The sequence below is a fragment of the Heterodontus francisci genome, chromosome 33 (genome assembly GCF_036365525.1).
Source record: "Heterodontus francisci isolate sHetFra1 chromosome 33, sHetFra1.hap1, whole genome shotgun sequence".
Lineage (NCBI taxonomy): Eukaryota > Metazoa > Chordata > Chondrichthyes > Heterodontiformes > Heterodontidae > Heterodontus > Heterodontus francisci.
The window spans coordinates 12,674,246-12,699,559 of record NC_090403.1 but is presented as its reverse complement, the minus strand read 5'-3'; the positions used below and the strand labels follow the sequence as shown (position 1 = coordinate 12,699,559).

Genomic DNA, 25,314 nt, shown 5'->3' with positions numbered 1-25,314 from the left:
TGGTTTTAGAAAAAGGGAACTGAAAACTGTCCTTGCTGGTCCCTGATCAGTGAGTGCACTGAGAGTGACAGTCAGTCACCCAGATAAAGAATAGCAAAACCAGTTTCTATTCTGATGGGGATATACATTTGCTCAAATCCCACTGGGATCACCTGAGCAGCTAACATTTTCCAGAAAGCTTTCCAAAAATCCAGGATAAAATCGAGGCCTGCCAAACTTCATCCCCCAGCAGAAGGAAGTGACAGACAGAAATCATTTGATGTCACCTGTCAATATACTTGCTGACACTTCACATGCCATCAGGTAAGGGCATAGGATGGCCACGGTACCAGAAGACAAACTGCTTTGACTGGGGATTACATTCCTTTCAAATGGACTTTATACAATGGTAAAATGATACAGAGAGTGTCTACTGGAATTCCTCTTCCTCTTAGCAGGCTCTGCAAAAGCAGGTCTGTCAGGAGCTCTGGGGGTTACTATGCCAGCAATGTCACTGCGGCTGGGATCTTGAGAGGCCGAATTAAAACCAAGTCAATAAGGGTCATCAGAATGACTTGTCCAGTCCAGGATGGATATGATATGAAGAGCTCCGACCAGGCTGGGGTCAATATAATCCAACATACGAACATATGAATTAGGAGCAGGATGAGGCCACTCAGCCCTTCAAGCCTGCTCCGCCATTCAAAGAACAAAGAACAGTACAGCACAGGAACAGGCCATTCGGCCCTCCAAGCCTGCGCTGATCTTGATGCCTGCCTAAACTAAAACCTTCTGCACTTCTGGGGTCCGTATCCCCCTATTCCCATCCTATTCATGTATTTGTCAAGGTGCCTCCTGCTTCCACCACCTCCCCCGGCAACAGGTTCCAGGCACTCACCACCCTCTGTGTAAAGAACTTGCCTCGCACATCCCCTCTAAACTTTGCCCCTCTCACCTGAAACCTATGTTCCCTAGTAACTGATTCTTCCACCCTGGGAAAAAGCTTCTGACTATCCACTCTGTCCATGCCGCTCATAACTGTGTAAACCTCTATCATGTCGCCCCTCCACCTCCGTCGTTCCAGTGAAAACAATCCGAGTTTATCCAACCTCTCCTCATAGCTAATGCCCTCCAGACCAGGCAACATCCTGGTAAACCTCTTCTGTATCCTCTCCAAAGCCTCCACGTCCTTCTGGTAGTGCGGCGACCAGAATTGCACGCAATATTCTAAGTGTGGCCTAACTAAAGTTCTGTACAGCTGCAGCATGACTTGCCAATTTTTATACTCTATGCCCCGACCGATGAAGGCAAGCATGCCGTATGCCTTCTTGACTACCTTATCCACCTGCGTTGCCACTTTCAGTGACCTGTGGACCTGTACGCCCAGATCTCTCTGCCTGTCAATACTCCTAAGGGTTCTGCCATTTACTGTATACTTCCCACCTGTATTAGACCTTCCAAAATGCATTACCTCACATTTGTCCGGATTAAACTCCATCTGCCATTTCTCCGCCCAAGTCTCCAACCGATCTATATCCTGCTGTATCCTCTTGACAATCCTCATCACTGTCCACAACTCCACCAACCTTTGTGTCATCCGCAAACTTACTAATCAGACCAGCTACATTTTACTCCAAATCATTTATATATACTACAAACAGCAAAGGTCCCGGCACTGATCCCTGCGGAACACCACTAGTCTCATCCATCCATTCAGAAAAGCACCCTTCCACTGTTACCCTCTGTCTTCTATGACCGAGCCAGTTCTGTATCCATCTTGCCAGCTCACCTCTGATCCCGTGTGACTTCACCTTTTGTACCAGTCTACCATGAGGGACCTTGTCAAAGGCTTTACTGAAGTCCATATAGACAACATCCACTGCCCTTCCTTCATCAATCATCTTTGTCACTTCCTCAAAAAACTCAATCAAATTATTGAGACACGACCTCCCCTTCACAAAACCATGCTGCCTCTTGCTAATAAGTCCATTTGTTTCCAAATGGGAGTAAATCCTGTCCCGAAGAATCCTCTCTAATAATTTCCCTACCACTGACGTAAGGCTCACCGGCCTATAATTTCCTGGATTATCCTTGCTACCCTTCTTAAACAAAGGAACAACACTGGCTATTCTCCAGTCCTCTGGGACCTCACCTGTAGCCAATGAGGATGCAAAGATTTCTGTCAAGGCCCCAGCAATTTCTTCCCTTGCCTCCCTCAGTATTCTAGGGTAGATCCCATCAGGCCCTGGGGACTTATCTACCTTAATGCTTTGCAAGACACCCAACACCTCCTCCTTTTTGATAATGAGATGACTGAGACTATCTACACTCCCTTCCCTATGCTCATCATCCACCAAGTCCTTCTCCTTGGTGAATACTGATGCAAAGTACTCATTCAGTACCTCGCCCATTTCCTCTGGCTCCACACATAGATTCTCTCCTCTGTCCTTGAGTGGGCCAACCCTTTCCCTGGTTACCCTCTTGCTCTTTATATACGTATAAAAAGCCTTGGGATTCTCCTCAATCCTGTTTGCCAATGACTTCTCAAACCCCTTTTAGCCCTCCTGACTCTTTGCTTAAGTTCCTTCCTACTGTCTTTATATTCCTCAAGGGATTCGTCTGTTCCTAGCCTTCCAGCCCTTACGAATGCTTCCTTTTTCTTGTTGACGAGGCTCACAATGTCCCGCATTATCCAAGGTTCCCGAAACTTGTCAAACTTATCCTTATTCTTCACAGGAACATGCTGGTCCTGGATTCTAATCAACTGATGTTTGAAAGACTCCCACATGTCAGATGTTGATTTACCCTCAAACAGCCACCCCCAATCTAAATTCTTCAGTTCCTGCCTAATATTGTTATAATTAGCCTTCCCCCAATTTAGCACCTTCACCCGAGGACTACTCTTATCCTTATCCACAAGTACCTTAAAACTTATGGAATTATGGTCACTGTTCCCGAAATGCTCCCCTACTGAAACTTCGACCACCTGGCCGGGCTCATTCCCCAATACCAGGTCCAGTACGGCCCCATCCCTAGTTGGACTATCTGCGTATTGTTTCAAGAAGCCCTCCTGAATGCTCCTTACAAATTCTGCCCCATCGAAGCACCTAGCACTAAGTGAGTCCCAGTCAATATGGGGGAAGTTAAAATCACCCACCACAACAACCCTGTTACCTTTATATCTTTCCAAAATCTGTCTACATATCTGCTCCCCTACCTCCCGCTGGCTGTTGGGAGGCCTGTAGTAAATCCCCAACATCGTGACTGCACCTTTCCTATTCCTGAGCTCCACCCATATTGCCTCGCTGCATGACCCCTCCGAGGTGTCCTCCCACAGTACAGCTGTGATATTCTCCTTAACCAGTAATGCAACTCCCCCACTCCTTTTACATCCCCCTCTATCCCGCCTGAAGCTTCTAAATCCTGTAGCATTTAGCTGCCAATCCTGTCCTTCCCTCAACCAAGTCTCTGTAATAGCAACAACATCATGGCTGAACTGATTACTCCACATTTCCACCTCCCCCCAATAACCTTCCACTCCCTTGCTTATCAAGAATCTGGGCTGGTAAGATGGGCACATTAGTGGCAAATGGAATTTAATCCTGAGAAGTGTGAGGTGATGCATTTTGGGAGGACTAACAAGGCAAGGGAATACACAATGGGTGGTAGGACCCTAGGGACGTTGGTGGACTTGTCCAAAGATCACTGAAGGCAGCAGCACAGGTAGATAAGGTGATTAGGAAGGCATATGGGATACTTGTCTTTATTAGCCGAGGTATAGAATATAACAGCAGGGAGGTTATGATGGAGTTGTATAAAATGCTAGTTAGGCCACAGCTGGAGTATTGGGTACAGTTCTGGTTGCCACACTAGAGGAAGGATGTGATTGCACTGGAGAGGGTGCAGAGGAGATTCACCAGGATATTGCCTGGGCTGGAGCATTTCAGCTATGAAGAGAGACTGGATAGGCTAGGGTTGTTTTCCTTAGAGCAGAGAAGGCTGAGGGGAGACCTGATAGAGGTATACAAAATTATGAGGGGCATAGATAGGAAGAAACTTTTTCCCTTAGCGGAGGTGTCAATAACCAGGGGGCATAGATTTAAGGTAAGGGGCAGGAGGTTTAGAGGGGATTTGAAGAAAAACTTTTTCAGCCAGTGGGTGGTTGGAATCTGGAACACACTGCCTAAAGGGGTGGTCGAGGCAGGAACCCTCACAACATTTAAGAAGTATCTAAATGAGCACTTGAAACGTCATAGCATACAAGGTTACGGGCCAAGTGCTGGAAAATGGGATTAGAATAGATAGGTGCTTGATGGCTAACATGGACACGATGGACGAAGGACCCGTTTCTGTGCTGTATAACTCTATGACACGTAACTGAAGTTCCTCATTCATGCAATCATTCTGGTAAATCATTTTGTAGCCTCTCTGAAGCCTTCACATCCAATACCTCAGTTGAGGCCAAACCAGAGTTTTATGAAGCTTCATCTTAACCTCCCTGCTTTTGTCCTCTATGCCTTTATTTATAAAGTGCAGAGTCCCTTATTCCTTTTTAACCACCTTCTCAACCTGCCTTGCCACCTTTGATGGTTTGTAACCCCTTTTAGAATTATACCCTTTATTTTATATTGCTTGTCCTCATTCTTCCTACCAGAATGAATCGCTTCATACTTCTCTGCATTAAATTCCATCATCCATGTGTCCACCCATTCCACCAGCCTATCTATGTCCTCTGAAGTCTATCAGTATCCTCCTCACAGTTCACAATACTTCCAGGTTTTGTGTCATCTGCAAATTTTGAAATTGTGCCATGCACACCCACGTTTAGGTCATTAAATATAGATCAAGAAAAGCAGTGGACCTAATACTGAACCCAGAAAACCACACTGTATAACTTCCTCCATTCCGACAAACAACCGTTCACTACTATTCTCTGTTTCCTGTCACTCACTCAACTTTGTATTCGTGCTGCCACTGTCCCTTTTAGTCCATGGGCTTCAATTTTTCTGGCACTGTATCAAATGCCTTTTGGAAGTCCATGTGCACGACATCAATGACATTACCCTTCATCAACCCTCTCTGTTATCTCATCAAAAAATTCGATCAAGTTAGGTAAACACAATTTGCCTTTAACAAATTCATGAGGGCTTTCCTTAATTAATTCACACTTGTCCAAGTGATTGTTAAATTTTGTCCTGGAAGCTGTCGCACGACTGAGGTTAAACTAACTGGCTTGCAGTTGCTGGATTAATCTTTGCACTCTTGTTCAAACAAGGGTGTAACATTTACAATTCTCCAGTCCTCTGGCACAACACCCCATACCTAAGGAGGACTGGAAGATTAAGGCCAGTGTCTTCACAATTTCCACCCTTACTTCCCTCAGCATTCTGAACAGCATCACATCCGGTCCTGGTGATCAACAGACAGCTTTTCTAATACCTCCTGTTTATCATTTTTTTTTTTTAGCACATCCAGTATCCCAATTACCTCCTATTTCATTATACTGTTGACAGAATCTTCTTTCTTGGTAAATACAGTTGCAAAGAACTCATTCAGTCATTCCCTCCATCCCCATGCATCCCCTTTTTGCTCCCTAATCAGCCCATCCCCTCCTCTTACTACCTTTTTTACTATTTAGATATCTATAGAAGACTTTTGGATTCCCTTTTACGTTAACTACGAGTCTTTTCTCATACACACTCATTGCCCATTATTTCCTTTTTCACTTCCCCTCTGAACCTCGTTACCTTCAGGTGAGGAGGGGTCGAAGGGCTTCCTCTTCTCCCTCTCCTTGTTTGACCACAACTACTTTAATTCATTTTTAAAGTGGATGTACTGGTCAATTCAGGAGGCATTTGATTACTTACTTGCTTTAATCATAACAAGAACCAATCGGACAGGTTTTCTTGCGTTTAACAAAGGAAGAAGTTAACTTTATTGTACTTAAACCACTAAAGAAAATAACAAACTAGGTACCAACTTTCACTCGCACACACACTAGAGGTTCACACAAATAGGTTACAGAGTGGGAAAGGGAAGATTGGTCAAGTTAGAGTCCATCGAAAAAAAGAGGTATACAGTCTGTGGAGTTTGGTGATTCGGCTAGCTTCGAGCAGAATTCGGTGGTCCTGAGGCTTTTAATCTGAAGAGATAGATGACTGATTTGGTGGGTCTCTAGGAGACAGTGATGCAGATGATTTCCTGCAAAGGGGTTTCTGATTTTAGCCGAAGTATGCAGAGGTGGTCAGTCAGGAGGTAGTATTTGAAGCTTGCCAGCTGCGATGGAGAGAGAGAGAGAGAGAGAGAGAGAGAAATACCCCACTTGGGTCTGAATATCAAAGTCCAGATGCTTCTCCTTGCCGCTGCAGAGAAACACTGGCTTAAAAAGTAAAAAGTAAAAGGCGTTGGAGTTGCATTGCTGGTTAAAGAGGAAATTAACGCAATAGTGAGGAAAGATATTAGCTCTGACGATGTGGAATCTGTATGGGTAGAGCTGAGAAACACTAAGGGGCAAAAAACGTTAGTGAGGGTTGTATACAGACCCCCAAACTGTAGTGGTGATGTTGCGAATGGCATTAAATAGGAAATTAGAGACGCATGCGATAAAGGAACATCTGTAATAACGGGTGACTTGAATCTGCATATAGGTTGGGCCAATCAAATTAGTCACAATACCATAGAGGAGGAATTCATGGAGTGTATATGGGATGGTGTTCTGGACCAATATGTTGAGGAACCAACTAGAGAACAGGCCATCCGAGACTGGGTATTGTGTAATGAAAGAGGAATAATTGACCATCTAGTTGTGCGAGACCCCTTGAGGATGAGCGACCATAATATGATAGAATTCTTCATCAAGATGGAGGGTGACATAGTTGATTCTGAGACTAGGGTCTTGAATCTTAATAAAGGAAACTATGAAGGTATGTGGCACGAGGTGGCTATGATGTATTGGGAAATGTTACTTCAAGGGATGATGGTGGAAAGACAATGGCAAACATTTAAAGAGCGCATGGATGAACTGCAACAATTGTTTCCTCCTGTCTGGCGCAAAAGTAAAACGGGAAAGGTAGCCAAACCATGGCTTACAAGGGAAATTAGAGATAGCATTAGATCCAAGGAAGAGGCATACAAATTCGCTAGAAAAAACAACAGACCTGAGGATAGGGAGCAGTTTAGAATTCAGCAAAGGAGGACCAAGGGATTGATTAAGAAGGGGAAAATAGAGTATGAGAGTAAGCTTGCAGGGAACATAAAAACTGACTGTAAAAGTTTCTATAGGTATGTGAAGAGAAAAAGATCGGTGTACACAAATGTAGGTCCCTTACAGTCAGAAACAGGGGGATTTATTATGGGGAACAAAGAAATGGCTGACCAGCTAAATGCATACTTTGGTTCTGTCTTCACAAAGGAGGACACAAATATCATACCAGAAATGTTGGGGAACACAGGGTTTAGTGAGAGGGAGGAACTGAAGGAAATCAGTATTACTAGAGAAATGGTGTTGGGGAAATTGATGGGATTGAAGACCGATAAATCCCCAGGGCCTGATAATCTACATTCCAGAGTACTTAAGGAAGTGGCCCGAGAAATAGTGGATGCATTGGTGGTCATCTCCCAAGATTCTATAGACTCTGGAACAGTTCCTACAGATTGGAGGGTAGCTAATGTAACCCCGCTATTTAAAAAGGGAGGTAGAGAGAAAACAGGGAATTATAGACCAGTCAGCCTGACGTCGATAGTGGGGAAATTTCCAGAGTCCATTATCAAAGAATTTATAGCAGAGCACTTGGAGAACAGTGGTAGAATCGGACAGAGTCAGCATGGATTTCCGAAAGGGAAATCGTGCTTGACAAATCTACTGGAATTCTTTGAGGATGTAACTAGTAGAGTTGATGAGGGACAGCCAGTGGATGTGGTTTAATTGGACTTTCAGAAGGCTTTCGACAAAGTCCCACATAAGAGATTAGTGTGTAAAATTAAAGCGCATGGGATTGGGGGCAGTGTGTGGCGAAGGATAGAAAATTGGTTGGCAGACAGGAAACAAAGAGTAGGAATAAATGGGTCTTTTTCCGAATGGCAGGCAGTGACTAGTGGGGTACTGCAGGGATCAGTGCTAGGACCCCAGCTATTCACAATATATATTAATTATTTAGATGAGGGAACTAAATGTAATATCTCCAAATTTGCAGATGACACAAAATTGGGTGGGAAGGTGAGTTGCGAGGAAGATGCAGAGGCGTTTCAGGGTGATTTGGACAAGTTAAGTGAGTGGGCAAATGCATGGCAGATGCAGTATAATGTGGATAAATGTGAGGTTATCTACTTTGGTAGCAAAAACAGGAAGGCAGATTATCTGAATGGCTATAAACTGAGAGAGGGGAATATGCAACGAGACCTGGGTGTTCTCGTACACCAGTCACTGAAGGTAAGCATGCAGGTGCAACAGGCAGTAAAAAAGGCAAATGGTATGTTGGCCTTCATAGCGAGAGGATTCGAGTACAGGAGCAGGGATGTCTTGCTGCAATTAAACAGGGCCTTGGTGAGGCCACACCTGGAATATTGTGTGCAGCGAAGGTTTACCAGACTGATTCATGGGATGGCAGGACTGACGTACGAGGAGAGATTAAGTCAGTTTGGATTATATTCGCTGGAGTTCAGAAGAGTGAGGGGGAATCTCATAGAAACCTGTATTATTCTAACAGGACTTGACAGGGTAGATGCAGGAAGGATGTTCCTGATGGTGGGGGAAGTCCAAAACCAGGGGTCATAGTCTAAGGATACGAGGTAAATCTTTCATGAACTGAGACGAGAAGAAATTACTTCACCCAGAGAGTGGTGAGCCTGTGGAATTTGCTACCACAGAAAGCAGTTGAGGCCAAAACAGTATGTTTTCAAGAAGGAGTTAGATATAGCTCTTGGGGCGAAAGGGATCAAAGGATTTGGGGGGAAAGCGGGAGCAGGTTACTGAGTTGGATGATCAGCCATGATCATAATGAACGGCGGATCAGGCCCGAAGGGCCTACTCCTGCTCCTATTTTCTATGTTTCTAAACCACAGATGGCAGGGGGCTTGTCACATGACAGTCACCCAGTGATTCAAGCATGTAGTTAGCAGTGTATTTCTTCTTGCTAAAGAGAACTGGCAGTTCCCTTAAACTTCCTGGGTCTTGGCTCTTGCTGGGATAAGCAAACATTTTGTCTCCACCTCACAGGCCTTGCAATGTAGAACACAAAGTTGCAAATTAGCTGCTAGCAAAATCATCTGTTCCTTTCTAAATTTCTTTAAAAAATATAAATTCAAGTCTCCAGTCAGTGGATTGAAGAAAATTATCATTCAACAAAGCACGGTGGTATGACACCTCCACACGAAGTGAAGTGAAATGTGATGAGGAGTATTTCATTATGAGGTCACAAATTAAAAACACACATCCTCACTCACTCATCAGTCTCACACTATCATAGCGAGGCTCTGGTTCAGTTTTTTAAAAAATCTGGGATGATTCTGTGCTGAGCTAGGCTATAGATAAAGCATTAGCTTTCACATTGTTTTTCCCTGCAATGTAGATAATCTTTAGGTGGTAAGGTTACAGAACCAGGCTCCATCGAAAAGCCTTGTATTCTGGGTTTTGAATTTCTCCACAAAGGTCAAAGGATTGTGCTAAGTATAAGTTACAGTCTTCTCTCTAGTCATTTTGGACATGTACCTCAAAGTGTTTGAGAGCCAGCAACAATCTCAGGACTTCCTTCCTTCTCCATAGTACAGTATCTCCTTTGATGCTTGTTTAATTTTTTGGAGAAATACCTAACTGGTCTCTCAATGCCTAACTCATCATCTTAGAGCAGGACAGCACCTACCCCTAGGTGACTACTATCAACTGCCACTTTAAACAGTTTGTTCAAGTTTGGAGCTGCCAGTAGCAGTTCGTTCCCTCTCGAAAGCTGTTTGGAACTTCCTTGAACACACTACCTTTGCTTCTTTCTGTAATAATTCTGTCAGTGGGGCAGCTACAGTGCTGAAGTTTGGGATGCACTTGTGTTAAAATCCACACATCCCCAAAAATCGCATAATTTCCCATTTGATTGTGGGGATGGGAAAATCTATCAGCGCCTGTACCGGCTGTTGTTTCTCTGGACAGCACCCGCCCTTGACCCACAACATGCCCCAGGTAGGTTACTTGAGCGAACTTGCTCTTTGCAAGACTTACCCACTTGGCCAGCTGACTGTAACCTTTGGAAGAAGGCTCCTAACTGGCCTAGGTGGTTTACCCCAGGTATCACTGTATGCGAACAGATCATCCAGCTACACTACACATTTGGGCAGGCCAGCCACTACCTGGTTCATCAGCCCTTGGAAGGTGGCTGAGACATTTCTTAATGCAAACGATATTAACTGGCACTGGAATAAGTCGTCTGGGGTGACAAGATCAGAGATCTCTTTAGTGGTTAAGGGAACCTGCCAGTACTCTTTTAACAAGTCGATTTTGGTTATGTAGTTGGTGTTTCCTACTCTATCTATATAGTCTTCCAGGTGGGGAATTGGGAATCGAATCAGCTCTGGTCACTGCATTAATCTTTCTGTAATCAATGCAGAGACTTTTTGAGCCATCGTGTTCGGGCAGCAGCACAGCTGGGAAACTCCAGCTGGGCTCAATCAGCTCGTGTTCCAGCATATCCTGAATTTCCTCCCGAACCTGAGTTAGTTTCCTGGGACCGAGGCAATAGGGATATATTTTATGGGAGGGGTCTCTCCTACATCAACATCGTGTAGCGTTAGGGTTGTGCACCCTGGTTTGTCCCTGCAGATCCCTTTAAACGCTGTGAGCAGCCTTGTTAGGTCTCCTGTGTTTAAATAGGAGAGTATGCTGTCTAATTTCCCTAACATTTCAGTTAGAAAACCGGACGGTAGAAGGTTCGATTTGGGAATCCTCACTGTCCCTTTCGCTCTCCTCTTTCCTGACTGACCGACAGACTTGCGCTTGTTAGTCCCCTTCCCGGCTGTAATACCATTTTAGCACATTGATGTGGCACAGCCTTTGCTTTTTCCTATGATCTGGGTGTCAATTAAATAACTCACCTGGCTAATTCTCTTTATTACTCAATACGGGCCACTGAAACTAGCTTTCAATGGTTTTCCTTGTATCAGTAATAGCACTAACGCATGGTCTCTGGGCTGAAATATTCTGGCCGTGGCACATTTTTCCATAGACGTCTGGGAGGTTTTTAGGTGTTCCTGAGCCAGTGCACAGGCTCTTGTGAGCCGTTCTCAGAACATGTGATGTCGTCTTACAGGGAAGATGCGTCAGTGTCCTAAGAATCTCTCCTTGATTAGTTTTAGAGGACCTCTCGCCTCGTGTCTATAAACTCATTCAAAGGGACTAAAGCCAGTGGACTCATTGTGTGAGACCCTAGTAGCAAACAGAAGAAATCCCAGCCCTTTGTCCCAGTCATGGGGGTATTCATAGCAGTATGCCCTGATCACTGTCTTTAGGGTCTGGTGGTACCACTCCAAAGCCCCTTGTGACTGTGGGTGGTAGGCTGAGGACTTCAGCTGGGTTACGCCCAGATTACCCAAGACCTTTTGAAAATACTGGACATAAAATTCATGCCCTGATCTGACTGATCTCAGCCGGCAGCCCATATCGGGTGAAGAATTGAGTTAGCCCCTCACCACTACCTTGGCAGAAATAGTTCTTAGAGGGATAGGCTCTGGAACTCGAGTAGGCACATCCATAATAATGAGAAGGTACTGGCAGCCCCTTTTGTTTTTGTCAGGGGCCCCACACAATTCACCAGCACTCTGTTGAATGGTCCCCCAAAAGCCAGTATGGGAATTAGGGGTGCAGGCTTTATTGCAGTTTGAGGCTTCCCCATAACCTGGCACATGTGGCAAGTCTTAAAGAACTCCACCACCTCCTTGTGGAGTTGTGGCCAGTGAAAATGCTGTCTGATGCAGGCTTGGGTTTTTCTGATACTGACATGTCCAGCCATTGGAATCTAGTGGGTTATTCTCAATATTTCCCTTTTTTTTTATTTAGAGATACAGCACTGAAACAGGCCCTTCGGCCCACCGAGTCTGTGCCGACCAACAACCACCCATTTTATACTAATCCTACATTAACCCCATATTCCCTACCACATCCCCACCATTCTCCTACCACCTACCTACACTAGGGGCAATTTACAATGGACAATTTACCTATCAACCTGCAAGTCTTTTGGCTGAGGGAGGAAACCGGAGCACTCGGCGGAAACCCAGGGAGAACTTGCAAACTTCACACAGGCAGGACCCAGAACTGAACCCGGGTCGCTGGAGCGGTGAGGCTGCGGTGCTAACCACTGCGCTGCCAATTATCCTGAAAGCTTGCAGTGTTATGGAACATCTAAAAGGATCAAAATATTGAAGTGGGGGGGGGGAGAAAGTTGAGCAATAGTTCAGAATGCGATTGCATTCAAGTTCATCAAAAATGGAACACACAAATTTGTATTTTACAAAATAAAAATCTAGATATTGGCTGAAAAAGTGGAAAAAAGCATCAAATTCAAAAGTCCGAGCTGAACAAAAAAAACCACTTTTTTATACGGAGTGAATAGCAACATATAAGTCACAGGCATGGTGGGGCACTTTCAATATTCTATTTCTCACCAATGCAATAGCTATTCAAAAGACTGTTAACAGATTCAACAGCAAGTTGGGCTGTCCAAAAGCAATGCATGCTCGAGATCTCAGCATTATCCAGAGAACAGGAACCATCACAATGGCCTTGTCAGAAGATTTTAAAATTAGGATTAGTGTGTTCAAATCCTACCTGTTTACCCACAATTTTGGGCAGTGAAGGATGACTGCAGACTGACATCTCAAGCTGGCCACCAGCACCATTCGCTTTCAGTTCAGTCAGAGACGGAGAATCAGTCCCATCTGGAGAGCTTACTAGCAGTCGGTTCAAGTCTTCTGGGAGCGGAGAATCTCCAAGCACAACTGAACCCTTATTGGCACGGATTTCTGTATTATTAGATGTTATTATTATTAGACTTATTAGCGAGAGGCAGCACGGTTTTGTGAAGGGGAGGTCGTGTCTCACTAACTTGATCGAGTTTTTTGAGGAAGTGATGAAGATGATTGATGAAGGAAGGGCAGCAGATGCTGTCTACATGGACTTCAGTAAAGCCCTTGACAAGGTCCCTCATGGCAGACTGGTACAAAAGGTGAAGTCACACAGGATCAGAGGTGAGCTGGCAAGATGGATACAGAACTGGCTCTGTCAAAGAAGACAGAGGGTAGCAGTGGAAGGGTGCTTTTCTGAATGGAGGGATGTGACTAGTGGTGTTCCGCAGGGATCAGTTGCGGATAGTGATGATGATTGTTAGAGGATACAGCAGGATATAGATCGTTTGCAGACTTGGGCGGAGAAATGGCAGATGGTGTTTAATCCGGACAAATGTGAGGTAATGCATTTTGGAAGGTCTAATGCAGGTGGGAAGTATACAGTAAATGGCAGAACCCTTAGGAGTATTGACAGTCAGAGAGATCTGGGTGTACAGGTCCACAGATCACTCATAGTGGCAACGCATGTGGATAAGGTAGTCAAAAAGGCATACGGCATGCTTGCCTTCATCGGTCGGGGCATAGAGTATAAAAATTGGCAAGTCATGCTGCAGCTGTACAGAACCTTAGTTAGGCCACACTTGGAATATTGTGTACAATTCTGGTCGCCACACTACCAGAAGGCTTTGGAGAGGGTACAGAAGAGGTTTACCAGGATGTTGCCTGGTCTGGAGGGTATTAACTATGAGGAGAGGTTGGATAAACTCGGACTGTTTTCACTGGAACGACGGAGGTGGAGGGGCGACATGATAGAGGTTTACAAAGTTATGAGTGGCACGGACAGAGTGGATAGTCAGAAGCTTTTTCCCAGGGTGGAAGAGTCAGTTACTAAGGGACATAGTTTAGAGGGGATGTGCGAGGCAAGTTTTTTTACACAGAGGGTGGTGAGTGCCTGAAACTTGCTGCCGGGGGAGGTGGTGGAAGCAGGTACGATAGCGACGTTTAAGAGGCACCTTGACAAATACATGAATAGGATGTGAATAGAAGGATACGGACCCCGGAAGTGCAGAAGGTTTTAGTTTAGACAGGCATCAAGATCGGCGCAGGCTTGGAGGGCCGAATGGCCTGTTCCTGTGCGTACTGTTCTTTGTTCCTTAGTACCTCGGAGGCATCACTACCTGGTGAACCACTGTCCACTCTTGGTCTGCAGTTCTGTGAGGAGGTCTCCACTTCCTCATCAGCACCTCATTCTTTAAATAGTAACACTCGAACTCCCTCTGCTGCAGCTTCAGTTTGGGCAGTCTGTGCTAACTTTTTTAACCCTGGGTCGGCTTTCTGAGCCTGGACCAAGGAAGACCTGCTGAACACTTCCTTTGAGTTCTCTAACTTCCCAAAGAAGGTTTCAAATAACCAGACAGTCGGGTTATCTGTCTGCAGTGCCAGTTCAGCCTCCTCTGACAGAACTTGTTTGGTCTTGGACTGAGTTAGCACACAGTCAGGAAAAAATACCGGGACCTACTCCTGCAACTGCTCTGTCTCCGTGACCCCTTTTGGTCTCTCTAAAAGCATGGGGGAGCTACCACCTTCATCCCCACCAGATCATTACCCAGGAGCAGGCTGACCCCGTCCACAGGTAAACGAGAGACAATCCCCATGGTCACCGGTCCTGAAACAAGGTCGCATTCCAGGTGCACCCGGTATAAAGGTATGGGTATATACTTTCCCCGATACCGTTTACTAGCACTCTAGCATTCAATGCACTCTCTGGGGGAAAGGTCATGCCTTTTCCCAGAAGGGATTGGGTGGCCCCTGGATTCTTAAGTATGACTCTGGGCCAGAGGTTGGGAATTCTGCAACGAGTAACTCAACTCCTGACTCCCCAATGCCTGTCCACCATCTACAAGTTAGGAGTGTGGTGGTATACTCTCCACTTGCTTGGATGGGTGCAGTTCCAGCAACACTCAAGAGGCTCGACACCATCCAGGACAAATGAGCCCACTTGACTGGCACCCCATCCACCACCTTCAACATTCACTCCCTTCAGCACCGACACACAGTGGCAGCAGTGTCTACCATCTACAAAATGGTCTTCAGCAACTCACCAAGGCTCCTTCAACAGCACCTTCCAAACCCGCGACCTCTACCATCTAGAAGGACAAGGGCAGATGAATGGGAACATCACCACCTCAAGTTCCCCTCCAAGCCGCACACCATCATGATTTGGAACTATATCGCTGTTCCTTTACTGTCGCTGGGTCAAAATCCTGGAACTCCCTTCCTAACAGCACTGTCGGTGTACCTACACCAAATGGACTGCAGTGGTTCAAGAAGGAAGCTCACCACCACCTTCTCAAGGGCAATTAGGGATGGGCAATAAATTTTGGCCTGGTCAGTGACGTCCACATCCCGTGAAAAAATAAAATAAAACTTAAGTGCCCGCATCCATCAGTCGAAAGTGAGTTGCTTAATTCAAACTCGATGTAAGTTTGTTCCGGCTGCTTTTGACGAGTTTGCAATTTTTGGCAGTACGCCTCCAGTACCAGCTCAGAAACAGAACTGGGAGAACTTTAAGAGCTTAGCACTCAGTCCTGAGCTAGGGGTAGTTCCCTCACTAGCGGTGCCTTCACTGGTTGCATTGGGACTTCCCCTAGGTAGTTCCAGCTGCCTTAACTCCCTTTCCTCCTTTTCTATTCGGAAAGCTTCTTTTCCCCCCTTTCCTGATACTCTCCTCTTCCTGGAATTCTAATTCTAGTCTCCTCTGTTCTAGCTGTATCTTAGCTAATGCTACTTTATCTGTTTCTGACTCTAAACCTGACTCGAGTCTTCAGTTTGAAGTGAAAAATGGTTGGCTAAATGTTTTAGGATTTCGGGCTTTCTAGCTTTTGGACGGATTGTAATCTCTAACTGCCCAGCTACATTCCTCAACTCTTCAACAGATAGGGCTTTTAACCTGTCACAAGTTACTTCACTCTGGTCTAGAAAGGTACAGGCCTCGAATGTGGACATTTTAGTACTCTAGCATTGAAAACACAAGAAAACCAGTCCTGAAGTTTTTATTTATTATTCATTCATGAGATGTGGGCATCACTGGCTAGGCCAGCATTTATTGCCATCCCTAACTGCTCTTGAGAAGTGGTGGTGAGCCACCTTCTTGAACCGCTGCAGTCCATGTGGGGTTGGTACACCAACAGTGCTGTTAGGAAGGGAGTTCCAGGATTTTGACCCAGTGACAGTGAAGGAATGGTGATATAGTTCCAAGTCAGGATGGTGTGTGGCTTGGACGGGAGCTTGCAGGTGGTGGTGTTCCCATGTATCTGCTGCCCTTGTCCTTCTAGGTGGGAGAGGTCGCGGGTTTGGAAGGTGCTAGCTAAAGAGCCTTGCTGCTTGGGTGCAGTGCATCTTGCAGATGGTACACACCGCTGTCACTTGCACATCAGTTTCCCGCTTCCAATTTCCCGTTTGCCTTTGCATTTGATCCCAGACGTGAGCCCCCAGAATTTCTGTTATGATCAAGTCAGGAGGGGTCAAAGGGCTTCCCCCTTTTCTCTCTCCTTGTTTGACCACAACAGATTTAATTCTTTTTTAAAGTGGATGTACTGGCCAATTCAATAGGTGCTTGATTCTTTTGGGCCTCCTTATCTCGAGAGACAATGGATACGCGCCTGGAGGTGGTCAGTGGTTTGAGAAGCAGCGCCTGGAGTGGCTATAAAGGCCAATTCTGGAGTGACAGGCTCTTCCACAGGTGCTGCAGAGAAATTTGTTTGTTGGGGCTGTTGCACAGTTGGCTCTCCCCTTGCGCCTCTGTCTTTTTTCCTGCCAACTACTAAGTCTCTTCGACTCGCCACAATTTAGCCCTGTCTTTATGGCTGCCCGCCAGCTCTGGCGAATGCTGGCAACTGACTCCCACGACTTGTGATCAATGTCACACGATTTCATGTCGCGTTTGCAGACGTCTTTATAACGGAGACATGGACGGCCGGTGGGTCTGATACCAGTGGCGAGCTCGCTGTACAATGTGTCTTTGGGGATCCTGCCATCTTCCATGCGGCTCACATGGCCAAGCCATCTCAAGCGCCGCTGACTCAGTAGTGTGTATAAGCTGGGGATGTTGGCCGCTTCAAGGACTTCTGTGTTGGAGATATAGTCCTGCCACCTGATGCCAAGTATTCTCCGAAGGCAGCGAAGATGGAATGAATTGAGACGTCGCTCTTGGCTGGCATACGTTGTCCAGGCCTCGCTGCCGTAGAGCAAGGTACTGAGGACACAGGCCTGATACACTCGGACTTTTGTGTTCCGTGTCAGTGCGCCATTTTCCCACACTCTCTTGGCCAGTCTGAACATAGCAGTGGAAGCCTTACCCATGCGCTTGTTGATTTCTGCATCTAGAGACAGGTTACTGGTGATAGTTGAGCCTAGGTAGGTGAACTCTTGAACCACTTCCAGAGCGTGGTCGCCAATATTGATGGATGGAGCATTTCTGACATCCTGCCCCATGATGTTCGTTTTCTTGAGGCTGATGGTTAGGCCAAATTCATTGCAGGCAGACGCAAACCTGTCGATGAGACTCTGCAGGCATTCTTCAGTGTGAGATGTTAAAGCAGCATCGTCAGCAAAGAGGAGTTCTCTGATGAGGACTTTCCGTACTTTGGACTTCGCTCTTAGACGGGCAAGGTTGAACAACCTGCCCCCTGATCTTGTGTGGAGGAAAATTCCTTCTTCAGAGGATTTGAACGCATGTGAAAGCAGCAGGGAGAAGAAAATCCCAAAAAGTGTGGGTGCGAGAACACAGCCCTGTTTCACACCACTCAGGATAGGAAAGGGCTCTGATGAGGAGCCACCATGTTGAATTGTGCCTTTCATATTGTCATGGAATGAGGTGATGATACTTAGTAGCTTTGGTGGACATCCGATCTTTTCTAGTAGTCTGAAGAGACCACGTCTGCTGACGAGGTCAAAGGCTTTGGTGAGATCAATGAAAGCAATGTAGAGGGGCATCTGTTGTTCACGGCATTTCTCCTGTATCTGACGAAGGGAGAACAGCATGTCAATAGTCGATCTCTCTGCACGAAAGCCACACTGTGCCTCAGGGTAGACGCGCTCGGCCAGCTTCTGGAGCCTGTTCAGAGCGACTCGAGCAAAGACTTTCCCCACTATGCTGAGCAGGGAGATTCCACGGTAGTTGTTGCAGTCACCGCGGTCACCTTTGTTTTTATAGAGGGTGATGATGTTGGCATCGCGCATGTCCTGGGGTACTGCTCCCTCGTCCCAGCACAGGCATAGCAGTTCATGTAGTGCTGAGAGTATAGCAGGCTTGGCACTCTTGATTATTTCAGGGGTAATGCTGTCCTTCCCTGGGGCTTTTCCGCTGGCTAGGGAATCAATGGCATCACTGAGTTCCGATTTGGTTGGCTGTATGTCCAGCTCATCCATGACTGGTAGAGGCTGGGCTGCATTGAGGGCAGTCTCAGTGACAGCATTCTCCCTGGAGTACAGTTCTAGGTAGTGCTCAACCCAGCGGTCCATCTGTTTGCGTTGGTCAGTGATTATGTCCCCCGATTTAGATTTGAGGGGGGTGATCTTCTTGATGGTTGGCCCAAGAGCTCTCTTCATGCCATCATACATTCCTCTGATGTTTCCGGTGTCTGAGGCCAGCTGAATATGACTGCATAGGTGTTGCCAGTAGTCGTTTGCGCAACGCCTAGCTGTTCTTTGTGCAGTACTTCTGGCTGCTTTAAGTGCTGCGGATGTTAAATCGCTGGGGGCTTTCTTGTAGTTCAAAAGTGCAATGCGCTTAGCGGCTATGACAGGTTCCAGCTCTTCATTATGAGATTGAAACCAGTCTGCATTTCTCTTCGCACTTTTGCCGTAGGTGGTCAAAGCTGACTCATAGATGGCGTCTCTGATGTGGGCCCACTTGGTCTCAGCATCCCCTGTGGGAGTGTTTTGAAGGGCTGTTACAAGTGAATTTAGAAATTTTTGTAACAGCTGTGGGTGAGAAATTCTGCTTAGGTGCTTGATTACTTACTTGCTATAATCATAACAAAAAACAATCAGACTGGTTTTCTTAAGTTTAACAAAGAAAGAGGTTAACTTTATTGTACTTAAACCGAGCTAAGTAAAATAATAAATTATGTGCCAACATTCTCTCACGCGCACACACACCAAAGGTTCTCACACACACACACAAATTGGTTAGAGTGGGGAAGGGTAGATTGGTCAAGTTAGAGTCCATAGAACAAAGGGGCACAGTCTGTGGAGTTTGGTGATTCAGTTGGCTTCTAGCTGAATTCAGTGGTCTTGAGGCGTTTCGTTTGAAGAGATAGATGACTGATTTGATGGGCCGCTTGGAGACAGTGATGCAGATGATTTCCTCCAATGGGGTTTCTGATTGTAGCCAGTGTATGCAGAGGTGGTCAGTCAGCAGGCAGGGTTTGAAGCTTGCAAGCTGGAATGGAGAGAGACAGAGAGTGACCCCCAATGGGTCTGCACATCAGAGTACAGATGCTTCTCCTTGCTGCTATAGAGAAACACCAGCTTATAACCACAGATGGGGGGTGGGGGTGGGGGCTTGTCACATGACAGTCACCCAGTGATTCAAGCATGGTAGTTAGTTCTTCTTGCTGAAGAGAACAGGCAGTTTCCTTAAACTTCCTGGGTCTTGGTTCTTGCTGGGATGAGCAGACATTTCACCTCCACCTCACAGGCCTTGCAATGTAGGCTACAGTGTTGCAAATTAGGTGGCCACCGTCAGCTGTTAGCAAAGTCATCTTTTATCTGTTCCTTTATAAATTTATTTTAAAAATATAAATTCAGGTCTCCAGTCAGTGGATTAAAGAAAATCATTCAACAAAATACGTTGGCATGACAGCTTTCTATATTTAGCCTGGTTCTCACGTATTAGCAACCTGACATCTGTCATATGCCCCCTTTTTCTGCTTCATCTTACTCTTTGTTTAATCATCCAGGGAGCTCTGGCTTTAGTTGCCCTATCTTTTCCCCTTGTGGGAATATATCTCAACTGTACCCAAATTATCTCCTTCTTAAAGGCAGTCCATTGTTCCATTCCAGTTCTGCCTGACAATCTTTGATTCCAATTTACTTGGGTCAGGTCCATTCTCACCCCACTGAAATTGGCTTTCCTCCAATTAAGTATTTTCACTGTGGTTTCCAATCACTGTCCACTTTCCAGTGATCTAGCGACACTGCATGCGCACTGTGAGGCTGTGCCTATTTGAAAATCGGTGCTGCCATTAGGGCTAAAGTATTATTATTTTTGCCAGTATCGTTGGTGGACCCCTTGAAACCTTTTAGCCCTGCATTTTGAGAACCGACTGAGCGAAACAGCTCTCTCCAGCTACAGGTGGATGTTGTAGATACAACTGTCTAATTGCTTAATTTGACACAGTAATCCAATGTCAGTGTTATCTCCATCACTATTTTGATAATTCCATGAGTTACAGTTGCCTTCACCACCGTGCTGCAGATGAAGACTCAGGTGGTGAATAGGACTGGATGAGTTCGCTGAGAATGGGGATGAGATTGAGGATTTTATTTTTAATGGTGGGAAAAAGGCCAGTAAGAATGGGAGGTGATCATTGAATGAGATTTAGTTTGGGCAGTAATAAACCGGCAGAGTTTTGGACAATTTTGAGGGAGGAGGATGGGAGGCCAGTGAAACAGTGGAGTCTATAGTGACAGACATATACAGGGGTTGCTGGAGGGCTGAGCTAAAGGCATGGGTGAGTGATGGAAAGATAGCAATAAACTGCCTTAGTGTGATAGGACTTGGAGTCCGAACAATACTTCAAGATTACAATCACCTAGAAATTTTGTGGGGTTCAGTATCACTGGTCACACTCAAAAGCAAACCTTCATGTCTCCTATGTTTTGAAGTGCACCCTTTTTCTTCCCGATGTCTAGATAAACGATAGTAAGGTCTAAAGCTCACTAGAGAGAAAGGCACCTTAAAAAGCAAGGTATTGGAATGCTATTTCTGTGGGACACAAATACAATCTCTAAGAATAAATAGCACACGATGTTGGGGAGCTTAAATAACAATCCCGTTCTCAGGATGATTAATCAGTTAAATCCTCAAACCATCTTGTGGTCAAAATCAACTCCTCTCCCAAAGTAGTAGGCCGTTGTTAGCATACATGTCAAAGTTCTAATTGTTGATTCACTGAGCAGTGTAATAAATCTTTCCAATTTTGCTTGCTGTGCAGCACCACTTAATTCATGCACAATGTCAGGGAATCTGCAGTCTGCAGGACCCTGGGGAGCATGTGTGAGCTGTCCTCTGAACAGGTTGTTTGCCAAATGTTCGGTTTGGTGCACTGACAATGATTGCAAAGATTGTTTCTTTCTTTGGAATAGACTGTCCAAACAGAAATCTAAACGAAAAATTCTGTTTCTGGGGGGGAAATAAACTGGTTGAAATCAGATTACAAGGTTTTCAGAGTCATCCAAGTCAGATGGCAGGAAAGTGCATCTTAAAGGCAGGTCGAAGTGAAGACTGGATCAAGGAAAGATTTCTGTTATTTTGAGGAACTGATTAACCAGATCTGGCCATACAGTGCACAGGGCTTTTTTTTTTTATTTATTCGTTCATGGGATGTGGGCGTTGCCAGCATTTATTGCCCATCCCGAAGTGCCCTCGAGAAGGTGGTGGTGAGTTGCCTTCTTGAACCGCTGCAGTCCATCTGGTGTAGGTACACCAAAGTGCTAGTTCCAGGATTTTGACCCAGCGATAGTGTAGGAATGGTGATATAGCTCCAAGTCAGGATGGTATGTGACCTAGGGGAAACTTGCAGGTGATGGTGTTCCTGTGCATCTGCTGCCCTTGTCCTTCTAGGTGGTAGAGGTCATGGGTTTGGAAGGTACTGTCGAAGGAGTCTTGGTGAGTTGCTGCAGTGCATCTTGTATATGGTACATACTGCTGCCACTGGGCAATGGCGACGGAGGGAGTGAATGTTGAAGGTGGTTAATGGGGTGCCAATCAAGTGGGCTGCTTTGTCCTGGATGGTGTCGAGCCTCTTGGGTGTTGTTGGAACTGCACCTATCCAGGCAAGTGGAGAGTATTCCACCACACTCCTGACTTGTGCCTTGTAGATGATGGACAAGCATTGGGGAGTCAGCAGATGAGTTACTCGCTGCAGAATTCCTAGCCTCTGACCTGCTCTAGCAGCCACAGTATTTAGATGGCTGCTCCAGTTCAGTTTCTGGTCAATGGTAACCCCCAGGATATTGATAGTGGGGGATTCAGCATTGGTAATTGGGGCGGCACAGTGGCGCAGTGGTTAGCACCGCAGCCTCACAGCTCCAGCGACCTGGATTCAATTCTGGGTACTGCCTGTGTGGAGTTTGCAAATTCTCCCTGTGTCTGTGTGGGTTTTCTCCGGGTGCTCCGGTTTCCTCCCACAAACCAAAAGACTTGCAGGTTGGTAGGTAAATTGGCCATTATAAACTGCCACTAGTATAGGTAGGTGGTAGGGAAATATAGGGACAGGTGGGGATGTGGTAGGAATATGGGATTAGTGTAGGATTAGTATAAATGAGTGGTTGATGGTCAGCACAGACTCGGTGGGCCAAAGGGCCTGTTTCAGTGCTGTATCTCTAAAACTAATGCCACTGAATATCAAGGGGAGATGGTTAGATTCTCTCTAGTTTGAAATGGTAATTGCCTGGCACTTGTGTGGCACGAATGTTAGTTGCCACTTATCAGCTCAAGTCTGGATGTTGTCCAGGTCCTGCTGCATCTGGACACGAGCTGCTTGAGTATCTGAGGAGTCAACAATGGTTTTGAACATCGTTGAATCATCAGCGAACATCCCCACTTCTGATCTTATGATTGAAGGAAGGTCATTGATGAAACAGCTGAAGATGGTTGGGTCGAGGACACTACCCTGAAGAACTCCTGCAGTGATGTCCTGGGACTGAGATGATTAACCAACAACAGCTATCTTCCTTTATGCCTCGTATGACTCCAACCAGTAGAGATTTTGCCCCCGATTCCCATTGCCTCTAGTTTTGCTAGGGCTCCTTGATGCCATACTCGGTCAAATGCTACCTTAATGTCAAGGGCAGTCACTCTCATCTCACCTCTATTTGACTAAACACAGATGATGCTCTCTCGTCATAACAATTCAGTTTACGACAGCTGCCAGCAGAATATTAGCGCACAGAAATCAGCCATTCAGCCCACGGTACGCATGCTGGCTCTCTGAAAGAGCACACCACTTCACCCCTTTTTCCCATACCCTTGCAAGGATTTTCCATTTTCCTTTTAAACCCATTATGGATTCTGCTTCCACCATTGTTTGTCTTATGCCATTCTATTTCCTAACAGGAAAAAAATTCCTAACTTCTCTCTTCACTTTGGTGATCTTAAATTTATGCACTTAGTTACTGATTCCCAACCAGCAGAAATAATTTCCTGATTTACTTGAACACCCTGATCGCCTAACATTCTTTGCCATTGTGAACAGAGCCCATTTCTCTAATCTGAAATAACATCTCAGATCCCTGATATCAGTGAATCTCTTCTGCACCTTCTCCATTGCCATCACATCCTTTCCTGCATTTCACCTAAATTCCCCGCCCCCCCCACCCCCTTTCTTCGTGATAATCCTCAGCCTGTTTCCCTTCAATACCCATTCACCGCCCAGATGGAACAACCTTTCAGTTGACTCAACAACTTTCATTATTTTGACACTGCCTACTGAGACCCTCTTTAGTCTACTAGTTTTTTTTATTTTTAAATGAAGTAGCTTTTTGAGCTTCTTCACAACCATAAAGTCTCATTCCTATCATTCTAAGCAATATTTACTGTCCCATTTTCATGGCTCTAATGCCCTCCCTATAATGAGTTGCCCAGGACTGCACATAGTACTTTAACTGTGGTCTAACAAATATTTTGTACAAATTCAACATTTTATGGCTTTGGTCACCTGTGGCTCAGCAGTAGCACTCTCGCCCAAGTTAGAAAGTAGTGGGTTCAAGTCCCAATCCAGACATTCAAGCACATAATTTGGCTGATACTTCAGTGCAGTACTAAGGGATTGCAGCACTGTTTAAGGCTCCATCTTTCAGATGAGACTTTAAATCGAGGCCCTATCTGCCCTGTCAGGTGGGCATAAAAAATCCTATTGCATTAGTCGAAGAGCAGTGGAAGTGTTTCTCTTGGTATCCTGGCCAACATTCATGGAACCATAAAGCACTCAGAGGCCATTTGGCCAGCGTGTCTGTGCCAGCTCTTTGAAAGAGCTGTCCAATTAGCTCTAAAGAGCAACAACACAATAAATTATTGGGTCATCTACCTCATTGCTATTGGTGGGACTTGCTGTTTGGAAATTCGCTACATGAAAAGCACTATATAAAACGCAAACTCGATCTTTCTTTTCAATACCATTATGGTACCCCAGGATCCTATTTATCTTAATGGCATTTCCAATCTGTGCTCCCACCTGTAACGGTCTGCCATCCTCAATCTCTCTGCTCTCTCATTAAGAATCTTAACATTTTCTTTCACTATGCTGTTTTCCAAAATGCACTTCACATTTTTCTGCATCTGTACCTATCTGCCCACTCTGCTAACTTACACTCTGATGCATTCTTCTTCAGTTTGCCCTGCTCTCTAATTTAGGATCAGCAGCAAATTTCAAACTCACTCCTCTTGAGCTCGTGGGAAATGTAAAGAAGCCCGAGAACTGATCCCCAGGGCACCACCCACTCCACATCCACCAATCTGAAGTACCCGTACTGTTTTCACCTCTCAGACCATACAGGGAATCACATGTCTAATGTTTCAAAAGTCTGACACGGGACTTATCAAATGCCATTTGAAAATCCACATGTACAACATGCACTGCATTCCTTTTGTCCATGGATTGTACTTTCTGCAAAAATGCAAATGAGGCAAGGATGATGTGTTCGTCACAATCAATGCCGACAGCCCTTGAATGGCCCAAGGCACTAATCCAATCCCATATCATGGACTCTCGTCTTGCTTTAAGAGCCCTGTAATTTCCTGGCTTAACTTGTTAAACAAGCATTAATATGCACCACAATAATATAAAAGCAAAATACTGCAGATGCTGGAAATCTGAAATAAAAACAAGAAATGCTGGAACCACTCAGCAGGTCTGGCAGCATCTGTGAAAAGAGAAGCAGAGTTAACGTTTCGGGTCAGTGACCCGAAGGGTTCCGATGAAGGGTCACTGACCCGAAATGTTAACTCTGCTTCTCTTTTCACAGATGCTGCCAGACCTGCTGAGTGGTTCCAGCATTTCTTGT

At 45.5% G+C, this 25,314-nt stretch overlaps 1 long non-coding RNA gene across 2 annotated transcripts in view; it reads right to left on the bottom strand.

Moving 5' to 3' along the window:
* Positions 1–25,314, bottom strand: part of LOC137348023 (uncharacterized) — a 42,150-nt gene that overhangs the window by 15,326 nt on the left and 1,510 nt on the right. The window contains exon 1 of one of the 2 annotated variants that reach the window (XR_010969049.1): positions 12,788–13,135. The exons of the other annotated variant lie outside the window; for it this stretch is intronic. This is a non-coding gene — a long non-coding RNA (uncharacterized lncRNA). Of the gene's footprint in view, positions 1–12,787; positions 13,136–25,314 lie in introns of those variants that run through there. 2 annotated transcript variants of the gene reach the window in all.